General features: G+C 42.4%; 1 protein-coding gene across 1 annotated transcript in view; it reads right to left on the minus strand.

The window, feature by feature from the left end:
- Window positions 1-7375, minus strand: part of KCNS3 (potassium voltage-gated channel modifier subfamily S member 3) — a 442125-nt gene extending 434750 nt beyond the window's left edge. The window contains exon 1 of the mRNA XM_083431694.1: window positions 7044-7375. The gene's annotated coding sequence lies outside the window, so the exon portion shown is untranslated. The remainder of the gene's footprint in view (window positions 1-7043) is intronic.
- Window positions 7376-20317: the final 12942 nt, after the last annotated feature.

The following is a 20317-nucleotide window of genomic DNA, read 5'->3' on the forward strand; positions in this document are numbered from 1 at the left end:
TAGTAAAGAATGGAAATTGCTGGTGGAATATTTACAAGCAAATTGTAAACAAATTAAGACATTAGGAGGACTATTGTAAAAGCTTACATTTTTGTAAATAAAAAAAACGTATATGAAACAGATGAAGAAAAGAATAAATAAAGTTAACTGGGATATGCAGAAAAAAGAGAGAGCAAATTTATGGAACCACAGAGAGAGGGGAAGGGAAGTCGGGGTTGGATATGTATTTTTTAGAAAATGAAATGTTTTATTTGTTATAAATGAGAATTATAAATAAACTTTTTTTAAAAGCCAGGTTTAGTTATACCATAAATAATGGCATTGCTTCATTTTGACCTACTGTTATAGGTGTGGATGACTGCACTGCTATTCAAAACTAGCCCGTTGCTATTGGAAGTTTCTAAAATATATCTGTTTGCTTGTTTTGGTTTTTTGGGGATTGCAAGCAATGGATTTCTTTTTCAGCTGCCTACTCAAGGACTCCACTTTTGGCTTTCAGGATTCTATTGCTTCTAGAGCAGTCCCCATTTTTAAGTACTGCAGAATTTAAGAGTGCCCAGATGCCTTTAAGAACTCGGCTATACAGCCACAAATAAAACATTTTATTAATATTTTTTTAAAAATTAGTTTTCAATTACAGTCCAATAATAGCCTCATTATAACAATACCAATTTATAATACAATTATTAATACCATTCATTCAAATGCTGAATTATATAATTTATATAAAGTGACCCACCACATGCTAAATTGGATGGTTTGATGATTTTCTTTATTTCCGTGTTCCAAAATCTTATAAATTTCAATTACATTCCAGTCATAATAATAACCCCTGATACAGCAACTGTAATATTAATAACTTCTATTTGTGTTGACATTGCAACACATTTAAAATATTTTATTTCCAGCTGTATAGTAGCGTCCTAGGTAAGGGTCATGTGTATATGTAGAGAGAGGGGGGAAAGAGACAGAGTTGTTATGTCTGAATCCATTCTATGTAGTCTTCCTTATAAATAGGGGTTAATGCTCTATAACAGAGGAGTGTAACTGATTTCTCTCCAATAAAGGATTAAAAAACAACAACCTCAATAAACTTTTATGTCCAATGTTCCAGGAATGTATACAATATTCTCTCTCTTTGGAAAACTATAAAATGTGATTAAGTTGAGCCGTTTATCTGAAAGCAAACATCTAGATTCTTGGTCACATGAAACCTTTCTGGTGTCTGACCCATCCGTGTAGGAATGAAGCTCGTTCCTGTTTTCATTTGCACAGGATATAAGAGAGGACAGCTGCTTTATGACCAGGAGATGCACATGTTTGAGCCTGGGTGGCCATTTTCAGCCCCTTGAAGATTCCCTTCGGAAAGTACAATGAAGGGGGCATGGCAGAAAATAATAAAACAGAACAACCCCCCTCCCATCGCCAGATGTTTGCAAAGCAAACAAACCTGCGATTCTGTCCACTTCTTCCTCTTCAGTGAAGTGTTGCTACGTACACAGCATATTTTGGAAGACCATTCGAAGCCCATTCTTTCACCTCAGAGAATTCTGGGCACTGTAGTTTGTAAAGGGTTTCTGGGAACTATACATCTTTGAGGGAGGGTTAACTACAGTGCCCAGCATTCCTTGAGGGAAAGATTATGCTTCTTCTTTGTGTTGTTGTTTAGTCGTTTAGTTGAGTCCGACTCTTCGTGACCCCATGGACCAGAGCATGCCAGGCACTCCTGTCTTCCACTGCCTCCCGCAGTTTGGTCAAACTCATGCTGGTTAGCTTCGAGAACACTATCCAACCATCTCATCCTCTGTCATCCCCTTCTCCTTGTGTCCTCCATCTTTCCCAACATCAGGGTCTTTTCCAGGGAGTCTTCTCTTCTCATGAGGTGGCCAAAGTATTGGAACCTCAGCTTCAGGATCTGTCCTTCCAGTGAGCACTCAGGGCTGATTTCCTTCAGAATGGAGAGGTTTGATCTTCTTGCAGTCCATGGGACTCTCAAGAGTCTCCTCCAGCACCATAATTCAAAAGCATCGATTCTTCGGCGATCAGCCTTCTTTATGGTCCAGCTCTCACTTCCATATATCACTACTGGGAAAACCATAGCTATAATTATATGGACCTTTGTCAGCAAGGTGATGTATCTGCTTTTTAAGATGCTGTCTAGGTTTGTCGTTGCTTTTAATGTGCCTATAATATGCATTAAAGGCATAAGGTGAACACAACATATGGTTCTTTGTTTTACAAGATGGAAGATCTAGATGGAAACCCATCCCTGGTGAGGCTGTGTTGGATCCGGACTTAGTCACCCTTGTAGAACCTCCATGGAAATCAATGCAGTTAGACATGGCTAAAGTGGGTCCCATTGATTTTGAACTATGAAATGTTGGGCTCCAATCCACTGTAAACAAGTAAATTGCCTGATAAGTAAGTTGGAGAACCTCTTTGCTGGGTGTCAAAAAAAAATGCATATAACTCTTCCAAAAGAATAAATAAAACTGTCCTAATGGGACTTTAAACACTACTCCACTCTAGGGAGCTATAGGTGTCAACTCCTAGAGGCCGAGGGAATTTCAGGCCCCCGAATATATATTTTTAGGGGGATGGGCCCCTATAATATTCAGAAGAGGTCATGGGACGTTGTACCGGGGGGGGGGGAAACGATCCTCTGGAGAAGCTGTCGCCTGTGGATCATGCACAATGTTTGAAAAAGGAAGAAAATAAATGTCAAAGTTGATCTAGTTCTAGATAAATGACTTCCCTGCCTTGCTTAGTTTTTCTTCTTTGCTTTTACAGTGGTGCCTTGCAAGACGAAATTAATTCGTTCTGTGAGTTTTTTCGTAGAGCGAGTTTTTTTTGTCTTGTGAAGCACCACGGTGGTGAGGGGTGGGGAGAAGCAGGGCAGCTGCCGCAGCTGGTCCTTGGACTCACCCGCGCCTTGTGGACACCGCGTGATGCGGCTTCTGGAGGGCGGCGGGGCTCAGGAGCGCAACTCCGGCTGCAACGCTGGCTGCTGGCAGCAACGGCTCCTGAGGGGAGCGCGCAAGGGCAGTGGGCAGCGGTGCGAGGCAGCCGGAAGGTCGGCCGGAAGGTGGGAGGGAGCCGGAGGAGCCGTCAGCAGGAAGGTGGGAGGGAGGCGGAGGAGCGGGGAAGCGAGCGTGCATGCGTGCGTGCAGTGACAGTCGCCATGACAGGAGAGGCAGGGCTGTTTCGTCTAGCGAAGCAAGCCCTTAGAAAAATCCGTCTTGCGAAGCACCTCAGAAAACGAATAACCCTTTCGTCTAGCGGGTTTTTCGTCTTCCGAGGCATTCGTCTTGCGGGGTACCACTGTATTTATTTTTTAAAGGCACCCATCACCTTGAAGTGCTGGACAATTGTTGTGATGCATAATGTCACGCCATTTCCCCTTGATTCTCAGTGTTTTGTAACAGGGTTTCTTACTAAGCACATGACCTACATGCCATTTTAATGACATAAGGGGAGGGGAACGGTAAAGAACCTCTGGATGGTTAAGTCCAGTCAAAGGCGACTATGGGGTTGTGGCGCTCATCTCGCTTCCAGGCTGAGGGAGCCAGCGTTTGTCTACAGACAGCTTTCTGGCTCATGTGGCCTGCATGACTAAACCGTTTCGGGCGCAACGGGACACCGTGACGGAAACCAGAGCGCACAGAAATGCCGTTTACCTTCCCGCCAGAGTGGTACCTATTTATCTACTTGCACCGGCATGTTTTTGAACTGCTAGGTTGGCAGGAGCTTGGACAGAGCAAAGGACGCTCACCCTGTTGCAGGGATTCGAACCGCCAACTTTCTTATCAGCAAGCCCGAGAGGCTCAGTGGTTTAGACCCGTGTCCCTAAATGTCAGAGGAACCACAAGGGCTGCCAATCCCACCTCTGTAAAATGGTCTAAACTGTGAAGCATCGGTTCACGCTTCATCAGTACATTTGCCCACTGAAAGTGAGGCAAGTGCGCCAGAGGTGCCATGATTTTTCCCATGTTCTCTGAGGGCTAAGTTCTGTATTTATCTCCTCTGTAACAGTCACTGTCATAGTCCAACTGCGGCTAGGTTGCTAAGAGCAACAGTCAACTTCAAAAGAAGTTAAGATCCCCTTCTAGGAGAAAAGTCTATTTCATACTGCGGAACTGATTTTCAAAGGGCTCCATTTATATTATACAGGCCTGTCTAGTTCTAGATAAATGACTTCCCTGTCTTGCTAGGATTTTCTTCTTTTCTCTCTCTCTCTTTTTTTTAAGACACCCATCACCTTGATTACTAAGTGCTTGACAATTCTTGTGAAACATAATGTCACGCCATTTCCCCTTGATTCTTAGTGTCTTCCTTAAAAAAAAAAAAAAAAGACTCTGGGTTGTTGTTTTTCTGGATCCGAAACTGAGATATTCCTTGACAATTTAATTCCAAAGTATTTTACATATGAATGGGGAATGAATGAATGAGTGATGCATACTTAGAAAGACCTAGTTGTGTCAATTAAAAAAAGGTTTTTTAAAAAAGTGCGTCAATTAACACACTAATTGCAATATTTACCATTCTCTCTTTGAGGTAAATAGCTGAAGCAAGGCAATTGCAAGTATTTAATGGCAAAAAACCACAATGGACTAGAATGCTTAAATTCCACTTTAAAACCCAAGGAGGTCCTCCTAGGGACTTATTAAAGATATAATTCCTATTACAGTGGTACCTTGGTTCTCAAACTTAATCCATTCCAGAAGTCTGTTCCAAAACCAAAGCGTTCCAAAACCAAGGCATGGCAGTTTTTTCCAAAACCATCACAGTTTTTTATTGATCCTGGAATGTCCCGCTTTTCCTTAGGAAGTCCCTATTTTCATTGGAGAAAAGTTGGAGGGTATGGAGTTATCCAACCTCCAAGCCGTCTGAAGGCAAACCTATACTGTGGAACCTCAGTTTTTTAGCATCTCGGAAGCTGAACAATTCAGAACCCGAACACTGAAAACCCGGAAGTAATTGCCTCAGAAGTTGAACAGCTTCTGAGGCATGTTTCTCCATTTTTAAATGGATTTTGCCGACCGCCCATTGATCCTTGGTTTTCTAACATTTCGGAAGTCGAACGGTCTTCCGGAATGGATTAGGTTCAAAAACTGAGGTTCCACTGTATAGGGAACCCATGTTTAATGTTTTATTATGTTTTTATATATGTTGGAAGCTGCCAAGAGTGGCTTGGGCAACCCAATAAGATGTGTGGGGTATAAATAGTAAAATTATCCTTACGGAATGGGACTTACCTATTTTTATCGGAGAAATATTGGAGGGTATGTAATTGTGTGTTTAATCTCCATATGGAAAACCACAGCAGCTGACATTTATACATTCTTACACATCTACACCGGAAGTAGATGTCAATTCATTGTGACATTCCTCCATAAGTGGGTGTGGGACTGAGGCCTTACCCTGTTTTTCTCAGCACTGCATATTAACCTGCCCCTGTCCCAGTTCCCCCTTCTGTTAGTATTAGGAAATGGGCAACAGTTAAAGCCAAATATCTATCTTTTCTCTCCTACAGCCAGGCTTGCAGATGATTTTTTAAAGCCCTGTGTGATGAAATGTTTAGTAGAATTGTAAACAGGCGATTTCCAGAGGAAAATCCCTCGTCGTTGATGGTTTCCGTATTATTTCCGTGTACTTATTTTCTTATTTTGAAAGAAGCTGCCTCTTTCCCTCTCTTGTAGCCTATAATTTATGAAATGCAGTTCTTATTATTGTTCCTGAGATAAGGAAGTAGGTCAACATCAAAGGATGTGCTTAGAGTATGCTTCAAGTATTTGTACTATAACCTTCTCTCTCTTTAAATTATCTATACAGACGTGGCTTCATTTGCACACAATGGGGATCCTTTTAATAGCTTACAAATTATACTGAACGTAAGATAAATACCAATTAAAACAGCTTGGTAACCTCCTTATTAACTTATCAGCATGGGAGTTTGCACTCTCAGGGTCCCCCACTAAGCACATCTCCATTACTGAGTTCAGACTCTGAGTGCAGGATTTTGCCATCACCAGCTCTGAAGGGGAAATGTCTAGAATTGATTTGCTCCAGTGCGCGATGTAAATAAAACCACATAAATCTGACAAAGTCTATCCAAGAGTGGAACAATAATTGCGGAGCAATAGAAGTAGAATAACGTAATAATGGGGAATAAGTTTATATGTGCTTAGCTGCCACCAAATAGCTTCAGGGTACACGACTCACTTGTGTGAAATAACTGCACTGGCTACCAATCAGTTTCCTGACCCAATTCAAAGTGCTGATTTTGACCTATAAAGCCTTAAATGGCTCAGGACCGTAATACCTCAAGGACCGCCTCTTTCCATATGAACCAACCTGGATCCTGAGATCATCTTCTGAGGCCCTTCCTTTTCATGCCTCCTCCTCAAGAGGTCTGTAGGGTGTCAACATGAGAACAGGCCTTCTCTGCAGCAGCTCCCCCTCTGTGGAAAGCTCTCCCCAGGGAAGTTCGCCTGGTGCCTTCATTATACACCCTTAGGCTCCAGGCAAAAACATTCCTTTGTAACCAGGCCTTTGGTTGATCTGGTTGACACCCAATGCCCTTTTAAAATGTGTTGGGGGGCATTATTGGGTTGTTTTTGTTTTTATTATATATTTTGTATTTTTATATTGTGATCTTATCCTGTGAACTGCCATGAAACCTGTGGGCATAGGATGGTATACAAATTTAATTAATAACAACAGTGATAACAATTTTGGGTGGTTGTAACTTGCCCTGGGACCTGCTAGTGAAGGAGGGTAATAACATGAATAAACACACAAGAGGTGATTTCTCATTTTTCACTGTTCAACAATATAGGATGACACGAAAAGAAGGAGAGGGCTGCTGTTGAGCTGCAATGAATCACTTTGTGAATTGTCAAAGACACAGGGCCCTTTCCATACCCTTTTGATGTGTGGCATTTGAACCAAAGAGGAAGAGAGGTAGATTAGGTAGCTAATGCACAGTAGGTGCAGGAACAACGGAAGCGTGAATATAAAGGAATAAATTCCATTTTTCATACTTGTAAAAAGCTGAACATGGATTAAAAGCCATATAAGCAAACTTAGTAGTGTCAGTTGAGTGCTGGTGGTTGCTAGGTTGCGGAGGTCCTTGTGACACGCCCTTCATTGTGACATCTCCCTCTGCTGGCTCCTTGGTCCCTAGGGCTCTAGAGGCATAGCCATCTCCTTTGGTTTGATCATTCAGCGAGTGAGAGAGAAAGTGGATGGAGATGTAAGTAGACTTTCTCATCAGCATCGGCATTCTGTGCTGATAATGCTCCATGACAGTCTTAGGGAACATTTAAAAGATTTAGATCAGGAATGATTTAAATGCTTCAGCCAGCCCTTCTGGGCATCTTTATAGAATCATAGAATCCTAGAGATGGAAGAGACCACAAGGGTCATCGAGTCCAACCCCCTGCCAAGCAGGAAACACCATCAGAGCACTCCTGACATATGGTTGTCAAGCCTCTGCTTAAAGACCTCCAAAGAAGGAAACTCCACCACACTCCTTGGCAGCAAATTCCACTGTCAAACAGCTCTTACTGTCAGGAAGTTCTTCCTAATGTTTAGGTGGAATTTTCTTTCTATGACTCCACCCACTGTTTTGTAACAGTGAAGGAAAGTGAGTGTGGGTTCTGCTTACACTTTAGGAATTTTTGTTTCCTATGGAGTATCTCAGAAACTCTGGAGTTTCCTAGAGTCTTAACAACTAATTTAACTTTTAAAGCATTTTTCTTCCCCTGAGCTGTAGTTGGGGTCCAGGACTTAGAAGAACACCAGAGAATCATTTTTTAAATTTGTTTAGATTTTTTATAAAAGACTCTTATTGGACATGTAAAATTTTAAATGAAAACTGAAGCTAATAAACATTTGGCTCCTTCTTAGAATTGCACCAAGTATAAGGGGAGAACATGTTGCTTTCAAGAAGCCCCTGTTGCTGAAATGATAGCTGCATTGTATTCCCAAGAAATCCAAACGTTTGTACATAATTATATATGCATTTTAAAATATATATATCTGTGGAACGGTTTTAATTGTTTCGTAATATACAGAATCATTTTTACATGTATTTTACTGCATTGTGAAATTGCTTATGGATGCTTCACAGGAAGTGATTCATAGATTAAATAAATTATTATTATTATTGTCCCCAGATATCTCATTTAACAGTTGTAGTAATATAATCATAACAGGGCAGTCTTAGTTCAGTTAGGCTGACTGTTCCTGAGCCAAGAATACACGTAGATCTGGAAGGAGCCCTTCAGTGTAACCATTCAATATATACATTGCCATCAAATTAAGGAAGTTTTCCACAATATGTAATTCCTGCTGCTTGGGTGGGAAAACTGGGCTTTCTTTGAAATGAAAACAGAATGGTAATATTTGGACAGCCTTATTAGCCCTCATTTAATACTGTTTGGAGAGAAAGAAATACCCCACCTTTTGAAATGTTAGAGAATAACTATTCCGTTTTATTAACAATTCAGCGCTTACTCATTTCCTGTAACTCCACAGCTGAGCATTGTTATATCTATTGTTATATGCTTCACTGAAATGAGAATGTTATTTTTCCTTTTCTTTTTTTTGGTAATCCATATGTAAAACTTTCCACTTCCGTATTCATAAGCCTAGGGTTTTTTTAAATATAATTTTCATTTATAACAAAGAAAGAAAACATTTCAATGATCATTCGACAATAATTTTAATTCTCCACTTCCCTTCTCCTCCTTCTGCAGTTTCTTAAAGTTATTTCCATCTTTCCCTGCATATCCCAATTGTCTCAAGTTATTCTTTTAATCCTCTGTTATCATATACGTTTTAGAAACTGCATGCTTTTACAGTAGTCCTGCTAATGTCTTAATATGTTGAAAATTTGTTTGTAAACATTCAATAAACCATTTCCATTCCTTAATAAGAAAAGCTTGTTGTCTTGATTTCTTATTCTTCCAGTAAGTTTCACCATTTCTGCATATTCCATTAATTTCTGTAGCCATTCTTCTCTGGTCGGGACTACATCTTCCTTCCATTTTTGAGCAAATATCATTCTAGCGGTTGTAGTTGCATACAAAGATAAGTTTCTATATTGTTTAGGTAGCTCTGATCCCAGAATCCCCAAAAGAAAAGCTTCTGGTTTTTGTTCTTTTTAAACATCTTTTTCAATTCATTATATATCATTTCCCAGTAAGCCTTAACCTTATTACATGACCACCACATATGGAGAAAGGTACCTTCTTTCTCTTTACATTTCCAACACTTATTTGGTTTTGGTTTGTACATTTTTGCCAGTCCACTAGGTGCTAGGTACCATCTATATGACATTTTAATGTAGTTTTCTCTTAAACCATAACATGCTGTACAAGATCGTGCCTCCATTTCTATGTTATGACCAATATCTATTGCCCAGTATTCAAAAGCCTAGTTAGACAATTTTCAGTGCCACACGGGAACCATTTGCCAGCTTTGTGGTACTGTGAAGAACGCTTAAATTTAGGATCGCAAGTGATAAGAGACTATAGTTAGCATCTTTTTATTTCAAAACTTCTGCAACCCTGGGGGACTTGTCCATTGGGTGGGGAGGGACAGAAGGACTGAATTGGGACCAATCAGTGACAGCTTCCAACTTTTTTTAAAAAAGCCGTTTGAGAAGAGCAGAACATGCTCATGTAACTTCCATATGGAATACCAACATTAGTTCATCGCTCCTCATTTACAGCCATTTTCCGTCTGCCAAGTAAAGAGAATTGTTCACCCTTATTACTATTTTATTCGCTGACTGGATTAATTGAAGATCTGCCATGCATAGAGATGGAAGATGGTTTGGTGAACTGAAGGTGGGTTTTGTTTGGGGTTGGGATTTTTTGGGGGTATTTTCTAATGGACAGTGGCCATTGCTTCTTTGTCCCAGCCTGCCTTCCACAACCTTTGCACCAGGCATAAAGTAACCTGCTTAACGGAGAATAAATATATATATTCTAAAGTGTGACAGAAGTGATTTGGACACAGCGTTCTTTTGCGAGATATTTGCGAGTGTTCACTCTAAATTTGGAAAATGCTTTTTTCCATTTTATCTTCGCTTTGTTACAGCTGCAAACTAGGCCTCCCGTCAGACCACACCCCATTTCTCTCTTTTTTCTCCTTCTGTTTTGCTTCTAGCCTGAAAAAATAAATCTGGTGAACTTCAAAGTTTGCACATTACTTTGTTGTTCATGAGGAAGGTATTGCTTTACAATTCTCATAAGGAATTTGTCAAAGGAACCTGCCACAAACTGGCTGTGCTCACAGTTCTATATAGGTGTAGAGTTCTGGGTCTCTGCAATGCTTTAAGCCTGTGTTTCACTTACAAACAATGATTCCTGAGGAATGATGAACACAGATTCATAGTCAACTGAAGTCTGGGGAGAATGCATTTTGAACTAGTCATCTCCCCAACCCTTTGGCACATAGCCAATTTCTCCTAAACCCATTCACGCATAGTCAGTTTTCTAGCTGCAGGGGCTAGAAGCATGGCCCCATTAACTTCAAGGCAAGACAGTATCTTTTAGGGTTGCCATCTTTCAAAATAAGCTTTTGGATTTTAAGCTTTCGGTGCTGTCTCCGCTGTTTTTCCCAGGTTCCCCCTGACATTTAGCCAATTCAGCAAAATCCCCCCATGCCATTTTTTTCACCAGAAAACCAGGACATGTCAGAAATTTTGCTGATGTATGGCAAGCCTGTTATCTTCTGCACCCTGATCTAAACATCTCTTGCAGGCAGAGGGGCTTCAGGGCTCTCATGAGCTCCCATACCTGCAAAGCCTTCTCCATTTTCTTCTATGTAAATACAGGAAGTGCTCCGAGGCCTCAGGATCAATCAAGGGATTAGTTTTCAACACTGCTCTACCATGCAATATAAATTGTTTATACCAGAGGCATTTGCACATTGATTTACAAGGAAAATCTCTGCAGCTGCAGCAGCTGGGCCACTTTCACTCCATTCTGTGCCTCTAGGATTCTTTTTGTGTATGTCACAGAGTTGGAATCAGGAGATTGTCATTTTGAGAGGTGCAGATCTTGCTTTGTCATAAAGCCTACACTTCTTTCTCATTTGTGATGGATGCCCCCCCCCCCCGAAGTCCCAGTTCACTTATCCCTATCACAGTTCAGCAAATAATTCAGCAAATACAGTTTCCTTCTTTGCTTTTGCTGTGAAAGCAATTTCCGCGATTTCCTGCTTTTGTGAAACCGAATATACTTATCTTAAATTATCTATTAAGTTTCGCCGCCTTGCAGCGCTGATCACCGACAATTTCTTACAAGAGCTTTTGTCTCAGCCAGCGGTCTCTCTGATAAATAAAGTTGTTAGGAAGTCCTCCTGCTTCTGATACCACGTTGGTATCAACGACGATTCAGCAGATCACTTTTGTTGTTGTTTGCTTGCCTCTAATGCAGGGCTGTGAAACCTGTGACTCTCTAGATGTTGGATGCTTGGAGGATTGGGAAGGAAACTAGGAGAAGAATAGGATCTGGGATCAAAGCTAAGGTCATGAGGAAAAGACTGAATAGATCCCCTCATTCTGGGCTGGAGATTTCTCAGATTCAGTTATGTGAAGGAGGGGTTCCCCATCACCCCAAGGCAAAAGAGAGGAAGGATCTTGAGGGTAAGGATGGGGGCAGCATTTGACTCATTTTTCATTGAAAGGTGAGCTACCTAATTCCCACATTGCACGAACCAAAATGTGGCTGTCCTTCAAAATTCACACTTCTCTGAATTTTGTAATTCAAACCTCCAGCGGAGTAAGAGGTACAGAAAGGCATATACTAGGGTAAAGTAAACTTCAGTTCCCATCATCCTGTGGGCTGGGGATGTTGGTGTCAGGAACGTGGCCCCCCAGAGCTCAGGCGATGAGTTAGAGATTGAACTAGGGACTGACTCTGCAGATGAGAACTGCCTGTCAGAATTGAGAAAGGACAGTTTGTTTTCCCCTTTTTGGAGAGGACTCTATTAGCTCCCAAGGAGAGGAAGAGTTGGAAGGCAGCCAAAGCATTGCTAGGCAATCAGCAGATAAGCAGTGGTTTGAGTCTGGGTTGAGTGAGAGTGAGGAGGAGGGAGATCAGCCTCTCAGTCCCAAATCCAGGCATTTGGATAAAATCAAAAGGCAAGGGAAGGGCAGGAGGGGAAAGGCAGGAGTCTGGCGTCCTTTCTGTTGTGGGAGGAGCGAAACTTCAGACTGACCAACAAACGTAATTTTGAGCAGGCGAGATGCCGGGCTCTGGATGTGTCTTTTTGTAAATAAACCTGCATAAAAACTGCTGGAGAGTCAATTACTTCTCATAGGAGCTTGCTAGAAATAATTGCAGATGGGAGTTGGAGTCCAACAACATGTGCAGGGCCACAGGCACCCCACCCTTGCTTTAGGGGAACAGCAAAACCATTCCATTGGAACCTGGCCTGAACAGTAACAGAGACTTTTCTTGGTCTTTCATGCCTAAATCGAGATGGGGAGGGTGGTCTGCCAGGGGCCAGCAAAGGTGACCAATATTGTCCTGGTCCTGCATTGCCTTATGGAACATTTGAGCCTTATTTTATCGCTAAAAGAGTCCTGAGAGTTGATCCATGCCTGTTGGTTGCTGACATCAATAGAACTCTCCTCCCTCTGTGACTTGTCTTGTTAAAAAGTAGACACCTGTGCCCCTTTACTAATACTTCTGAGGAGAGAGAACACAGAGGGTTATTATGTTAACTTGATAACCTTATGATCACATTACGTGAGCTATCCCCTATCTGGTCAGCCCAGCTCCAGCTTTTATTATTACCTTGATGTAAAAGGTGGGAAATGGTTGTCCTTATACAGAGAGATCCACAATGTAGCCATCATTATAATTGACAAAAGGATATTGGTGCAGAGCATGCCTGTATATTACAGAGACTCCTGAAGAAGGTTAATTGCCGTCTGCTTCCAGGCTGGCTTCTATATTGGTCCTCATTAAGTGGAGAACTGCTTAGCTTTAATAATGGAATAACAGCAGCCCCTGCACTCAGAACACTTCCTGTTCCTGCAGTGAGTAATTTCATGCTCTGAGCCTAAAATGTGAACCATCTCATGCTGCCAACTTAGATGATAGATACCTTTCTGTAAGACGTCCTGGAATGATTGGCCTTATCGTATTTAGGCAATTCCAGGAGAAGAATTTACCTTTCCCACCGTTACAAGGAATGAGGGGACCAACCCAGCCAAAATGCATTAGAACATTAAGTTAAATTATTCTGGAAGGATGGCAGAATCCTCGGAGGAGAGGCAACGTGTCATTCTTGCGTGTAAGATTTAGGATGTTACATGACGGAGGGTTCAGATTACTTGGAGCAAGGACAGCTCAGAATTGCCTCTTCTCAGTTATACTTGTTAAGGAAACACCCTGCTGGTTTTGGACATGCACGGAATTCTTCAAATCCTTGCTTTCATTCAGTTGTTGGGAACGTTTACTGAAGGTTGCTGTAGACATGTTTGAAGCGAATACAAGGTCACGTTTTTCCAGTCCTTCAATCAGCACAACCATTTCAGCTTGCCTCTCCACACCAGGAGAGGCGAGTCACCAGAGGATCAGTGCCACCCTATGCCTCGGGGCAGATAAAAGCCGGCCAGCCCCAGTCCCAAGTTGCGGGAGCAACATTGCTGGTTGCTAGTTCCTGCTTGAACCCTGTCCTGCTTTCCTGCCTGAGCTCCTGACCTGCCCTGGTTCCCTGCTTGCAAGCCTGATCCTGACTTCACCTGGCTCCCTGCCCTGCACCCAGCTTCAGCTACTACGGACTGCCTCCACGTTGCACCTTTGACCACGGACCGGACTTGGCCTCGCCTCTCGGGTAACCCACGGGACCAGCACACTTATTGTGAGAACCAAGGGACTGTCTCTTCCACCAGTAGCCTCCAAGATCAAGGGAGAAACAATAAAGTTCGTATTTATGGTTTTATTCAGCAATCATGGAGCAAGAATTCAGTACTGCAAGCCTTGATGACGTTGCTCACTCTGAGCCCCTCCTTTTCCTTCCCTAACGACACCCTGTGTCCCTATGGGAGATCTCAGGAGTCATATGTCTGTGTGCTCTTTGCTCTTGGATTCTAAGGGAACGGCGCATCCTTGGAGAAGGGGGGGCGGAGTTCCCATGCTCTCTAAATATGTGTCTGCTATCTGTTCCCCAACTCCCTCTCCTTCCCCCAATACGTCATTTCTTGGCAGTTCTGTGACCAGTTGTAATTCAATCCTGCCTCCGTCTCCTCTTTTAGCTACTGGAGAATGGGGGCGGGGCGATTCTTCCCCCTCCCCCTCCGAAAGAAGCAGAGGGGAAGGAGGGGGCAATTACCAGCTCTCCTTTTCAGATCTTTCCATGATACCTGTCAATAACTGTGCTCTGCAGGTGAGAACCTCCTGCTGATAACATTTCTCCGAGTGATGTAAAAATGGGGGTTTTAGCGTTGTGGTACCCCCCCCCTTCGGAATCGAAAAATCATGTTGCTTTTTTGGGGGCATTCACCACCACAAGGCACCACCACAAGATGGACACGGAAGAGTAAGATGCTGTTAGGGCCTAGATATCTGTGTACCAGTTTACTTCGCCCAAATTTCTCTCCGTTGGCATTGCGAATGGGCCTTTATTATGTATCGAAACAGTTCACTAACTCGCTATAATGAGGAGATGTTATCCCCGGGGAAGCAGAAACAGCCAGGCTCTTATAGATATAGGGAAGAATATTAGTAGATTAAGCCTGATGCAAGAAGATTTTCTGCCTTAATGCATCGCGAGATGTTGGGAGGATCCTTGCCATGGAACACTGATGGAGGCAGATTTAATCTCAGAGTCCTACATTTTATAGCAGAACCTGTTTAGCCTGGCTCTTTTGCTACCAGAGTGAAACCCTGGGTAGTGGAGCCATAAAAGGATGGCATACAGCAAGGAGACAACTGGGTTTTAATTGGCCAGTCATCTTGCACCCAGCTGATTTGTTTGTTGTTGTTGTTGCTATTTCCAACTTCAAATCTTTGAGCTGTTCTTCTTGCCGATGAAAGCTGTGGAGACCACGACACGGGAATTTTATTCCGCTGCAAAGAGTTGTTTTATTGAACAAAACAGAAGAAGCCGAAAGGCAGCTGGCATGGAAACTTGGAGGGAAGTCGTTGTCGTTTGCAAATTGAACTGAGCAGAACAGCAGCGTTTATGCGCGTGGCAGACAGGGTAAAATGGAACGAGGGCAGCAGAGCTGTCTTCCCAGGAAGTGAAATTGACTAGTCCATTTTCTTGTCCAAGCTGAGGAAATGCGACCAGGCAGCAGGAGAGACAGCTCTACTGATGGCCTTTTTCTTGTAGATAAACAGTAGCAAATGGAGTCAAGGTAGCAAATGGAGTCAGCAGTAAAGACAAGGAAGCCAAAGGAAAGCAATGTGGGCAATCTTCCATTTTCCAGGGACAGTGCTGGATTTACAAAAACCATATGAGTTTCTGATTTGATGCCGGAATGTTCCACTTCCCTGTAGGAAGTCCTTGTTTTCATTGGAGAAATGTTGGAGGGTAGGGAACTATGTGACCCCCCCAGCCCCAAACCAAGGAGATAAATAACTATACAACCTTTAGAAGACATCTGAAGGCAGCCCTGTATAGGGAACTTGTTTAATGTTTAATGTTTTATTATATTTTTCTATATCTTGGAAGCCGTCCAGAGTGGCTGGGGCAACCCAGTCAGTTGGGTGGGGTATAAATAGTAAAGTAGTAGTAGTAGTAGTTGCTGTTGTTGTTGTTATGGAATATGACACCCCTATTTTCATCAGAGGGGTGAGGGTGGCGCTGTGGGTTAAACCACAGAGCCTAGGACTTGTCGATCAGAAGGTCGGCGGTTCGAATCCCGCAACGGGGTGAGCTCCCATTGCTCGGCCCCTGCTCCTGCCAACCTAGCAGTTCGAAAGCACGTCAAAGTGCAAGTAGATAAATAGGTACCACTCCAGCGGGAAGGTAAACGGTGTTTCCGTGTGCTGCTCTGGTTCGCCAGAAGCGGCTTAGTCATGCTGGCCACATGACCCAGAAGCTGTACTCTGGCTCCCTCGGCCAATAAAGCGAGATGAGCACCGCAACCCCAGAGTCATCCACGACTGGACCTAATGGTCGGGGTCCCTTTACCTTTACCTTTATTTTCATCAGAGAAATGTTGGAGGGGATGATCCTCAAAAACAAGCAAACAAATTCAGAAACACTAAGAGCAATTTTACTTAGCAGTTGCTCTGTCTGTTGAGTATTAGGTGCTTATTTCCATGCTTTTCTAACACCACAGGTGAGTCTTCAAACCTGGAGGTGTCACCAGAAGTGGTACAGGGGTGCTGCAAAAGTGAATAGTCCTTCTCCCTTTCAGTGCAACCCACTTTGCCACTCCTGGCCTGCCCAGTGACAGTGGGGGAAGAAAATCGACATGCTTGTTTTTCCTGTCCTAACATTCCACCCTAGCAATATATTTGGTTGACACTGATAGGATTTATTTCAAGTTATTCATTCCAGATCCTGACCATGCACTCATGCAAAACACTGACCATCTTTGAGTGAATATTGAATATCCCATTCACAGGGAAACTGAGGTTTTCTGAAAGTCAAAGGAGCCTTTCCCCTTCATCTCGTTTCAGATCCGAATTTCAAAATGTATCACTGTGTGTGAGAGAGACACAGAGTGAGAAAGGAGAGAGATGGTATTATCTCTTTGTTTAATAATTCAATCCCCATTGATTAGAATAAAAACCCTTAGCCAAAATCAATCCCTTAGCATTTTGAAATCCTCCCAAGTGTTAATATTTTATCATTCATTTAAAAATAGGCAAGGGAAAAGCAAGATATAAAATAAAATACTAAGAACAGGAATTGTGAGGACAAAGTCAACCACTTATTCTAGTATTCAGTTACTCTTAAAACAGCATGATGATCTATGAAGCTGAGTGTTTTCAAAATGTGAGACTTTTCCTTTAAAGATGTGTTAATAGCTCTTGGAAGCAGCTAACCCTTTGCAAAGTTCCTGTTTTTAAAAAAATATCAGGTCACAACTTAAGAGATTGATAGCTATATAATCAAACTACGGACTGCAGTTACTTTAAACAGCTATTTGACTGCTTTAGAAGAAAGATAGGAAAGGCCTCAAACAGGACTGAGACGTTGGGGCCATTGCTGGATGAAAGTGTCAATCCAGTGCTCACCATGTGTGGAAAAGACACATTCCGTGCTAGGGATCATTAGGAAAGGAATTGAAAATAAAGCTGCCAATATCATAATGCTGTTATAGACACCTATGGGTTGACTGCAGTCATCCAATGGATGTTTACTCAGAAGTCAATTTGACATTTTTCTCCAGGTCTTCTTCTTCTTTGGCGATCACTCGTAGTTGAGTAAGATTGTCTTCCATGAACATGGTCTTAACAGTGAGTCCATAAGTAAGTGACTGTGGAGGCCAATTCTGGATCCACACATCCTTCCACTGTGGGGACATAGGTTTCCGGGAGGGAGTTGATCATGATGAGGGTTTGCCAAACAGGTCTTCTTCTTATCTCATTTCTCCCTTTTGTTCCTGAGTTTGAGCATCTTCAAAGTCCATGACACCTTTGGTAAAAGTGGTGCACCGCAGGCCATTGTTTCCCAGTTGTCGGTGATTATACTTCATCCCCCCCCCCTTTTCCTGTGTTCTGCTTATCTACTGCCATGTGGGGCGGAAGCCAGTTCCCTGAAGCCTGACAGCTGTTCCCCAAACCACTCCTCCTCAGGTAATTTTTAAAGAAAGAACAAGCAAAACAAAATGAGCTTGGTGGAGAGTGCTGCACAAATATTAAAAGTAATAAGAATGCTGGACCCCCAGGGCATTGGTGGTAAAATAGCTTAAGGACCCAGGTAGCCTACTTGAAGCATGAGGAATGAAACAACAATTCACACTCGACAACTGCACTGATCCAATGTGCATTAACAAGAACCAATTCAAAACCTGCACATCAGATGCAAAGGTATGTTTGACATCGCTTCTAATTTGGCCATCAGAATTATCTGGGAATATTCTTGGTTGGCCATCCTAAAACTCTTAGAAAATATGCAGCAATTTACCCAAAGACATACACCACAATAAAATTTGTCCCATGTAAATTGGATGGACAACTTTTGAAAGGGACGTTTCCTGTTAAATTCCACATTTCATCCTGCCAAGGGTGAGAAATACACACAGTTGAATGCTGTCATCTCAAGGAGAATAGGGGGGAATAATTAAACTGGGTGTGGCCCTATCATAATGGCCTAGCAGGACATTCCTATTCAGAGGCGTGTTTTTAAAAGCTTTGTGAAATTACTTTTAAAGGTTGTGAGGTGGAATTATATTTTTAACACTGACCTTGGCATTGTTTTCAAGAGCTATGTGGTGCAAGCAAAAATTATAGCTTACAATATGCTTATTCCATAGACAGTTATAATTACATGTGAGTCAATGGACTTTCCGAAACTAAATTACTTTTCCTGTGGTTCTGAAAAGCAAAGTATAATTGGTGTGACATTAACCACATGGAAGCTGCTCTGAGGGGAGTTTCTTCTTCTTCTTCTTCTTCTTCTTCTTCTTCTTCTTCTTCTTCTTCTTCTTCTTCTTCTTCTTCCTCCTCCTCCTCCTCCTCCTCCTCCTCCTCCTCCTCCTCTTGTTTCTGCTGAAGTTCTTGTTTCAGTTGCATTTGTGATGCAAAGGTTGAATTTACAGTGTATGCTGCACATAAGACTCACTTGCCTTACAAATGACTGTCTGTTCTACTTTCTTCTCAGAATCAATGGTGATCCAAGGTTTGTATCAGTTTCTGGGTTTGCTTTGAGCAACATGTGTGGACATTCAGTATTGACAGGAGCTGAGGTTATTCACATGCACACAGACCCAACTTCAACAGCACCTGTTTGTCTAAACCTACCTAGTTAGCACAAAGGAATTGGGGTGAGATTACTAAAAGAAAGAAAAAATGTGAAGGTTTTTAGTAACTGTTCGAATACAGTAAGTCCACAACATACACACATTTAGCTTGTGTGCATTCAGCTTTAGGAGCACAAAAGGGGGGTGGCAGAAATGGTGTGGCTGTCCAGGAAAAAAGACTTTGCCAATGTGTTTTGACTACATAGGGCCTTCTTGGTACTGGCACCCACCCTGTGGAATGCCCTCCCATCAGATGTCAAGGAAATAAACAACTATCTCGCTTTTAGAAGACATCTAAAGGCAGCCCATTATTATTATTATTATTATTATTATTATTATTATTATTATTATTATTATTATTATGTTGGGAGCCCCCCAGAGTGGCTGGGGAAACCCAGCCAGATGGGTGGGGTATAAATAATAAAAAAATATTATTATTATTACAGTGGTACCTCGGGTTAAGTACTTAATTCGTTTCAGAGGTCTGTACTTAACCTGAAACTGTTCTTAACCTGAAGCACCACTTTAGCTAATGGGGCCTCCTCCTGCTGCTGCGCCGCTGGAGCACGATTTCTGTTCTCATCCTGAAGCAAAGTTCTTAACCTGAAGCACTATTTCTGGGTTAGCGGAGTCTGTAACCTGAAGTGTATGTAACCTGAAGCGTATGTAACCCGAGGTACCACTGTATTATACACCATTTTAGCTTTAGGCACAATCTCTGGGATGCAACCACCATGGATGTTGTGGGTTTGCTGTATTCCATTTGAAGATGTATTCTCTAATAGGTTGAGAAAATGCCTACATGTTAGCTTAAATGGTCCTCAGCTCTTTCGTTTTCAGTTGCCTTCCTGGACTTCATCACTGCCAAGGAGTGTGGTGGAGTCTCCTTCTTTGGAGGTCTTTAAGCAGAGGCTTGACAACCATATGTCAGGAGTGCTCTGATGGTGTTTCCTGCTTGGCAGGGGGTTGGACTCGATGGCCCTTGTGGTCTCTTCCAACTCTATGATTCTATGATTCTATGACATAGTCAGATTTGGTTCGCTACATGGGATTGTGAGATCCTTGAGTTCACAACACGTTCTCTGATTCAATGAGATAATCTTTATGTCCAATCCAGGGAGCAGCACCGTCACTTGCAATTGCCTTTAGGGACATTGCCATGTGGCCAAATCTGATTGGCTATGTGCCATCATTACATCATCTGGTTCACTGCGTGATCCCTCTTCTAGTGGGATAGCACATAATACTAATGAGAACAAAAGCAGCGGCAGCTTGGGAGCAGGACCTAGACGAAGCGGCAGACAGCAGAAACAATGGCACCATGCCTGATTAAAAAGCTACCTCATGCCCTGATGCAAAGGCAATGCT

Source organism: Podarcis tiliguerta, assembly GCF_965153285.1.
Source record: "Podarcis tiliguerta genome assembly, chromosome: 3".
NCBI classification, from domain to species: domain Eukaryota; kingdom Metazoa; phylum Chordata; class Lepidosauria; order Squamata; family Lacertidae; genus Podarcis; species Podarcis tiliguerta.